We start from the raw sequence: 641 nt of genomic DNA, 5'->3' as shown, positions 1-641 counted from the left end.
TCAGATGGGATTTTTAATTGGGATGAAAACGTTCTCTGTCAGAAGCAAATCCGTAGGTCTACCTCTCAGAGGAGGAAGCAGCAGCCCAAGTTATAAGGCTGCAAAGGATTGATTCACTGTGATAATAAACAGAAAATTCCCCTAGAGATTTAGCAATGCTTGCATTTTGATCAGGATTTTTGTTGTTTTTGTTAATGCTCTGATTGTAAAGTTCAAGAAGCATTGAATGGACTGTCCCAATGCTAGTGGTCCTCATAGGCTCTGTTATTTTTAGTTTATGATTTTTCTGAACCTATGTTTTATAATTTCCAAATTGGATGAGGCCATTATTAGTTAAAACCATATGTAAATTGAAGACTTCTAACCTTACCCTGGATACTACAAAGCTCAAGAAAATCTGAATAAATCTGTATTTGGCTCCAGGAAAATAAAGCTTAGGAACAGGCACTTGTGCAGCCAAATATTTCTGCAATAAAAATAACGGTACCTCATAGTAAATAACAGCTACTCACAGTAAGTGCTTTTTGGGCATTATCTCATTTAATTATGACAAACATCTAAGGAAGATAAATTTATTTTCATTTTATAGAGGAGAAAAATGAGGATCAGAAAAGATAAGCAACTTATCCAAAGTCACTGAG

The sequence above is a fragment of the Galeopterus variegatus genome, unplaced genomic scaffold (assembly GCF_000696425.1).
Source record: "Galeopterus variegatus unplaced genomic scaffold, G_variegatus-3.0.2 Scaffold10015, whole genome shotgun sequence".
NCBI classification, from domain to species: domain Eukaryota; kingdom Metazoa; phylum Chordata; class Mammalia; order Dermoptera; family Cynocephalidae; genus Galeopterus; species Galeopterus variegatus.
The sequence above is the reverse complement of the archived record's forward strand: the minus strand, read 5'-3'. Positions refer to the sequence as shown.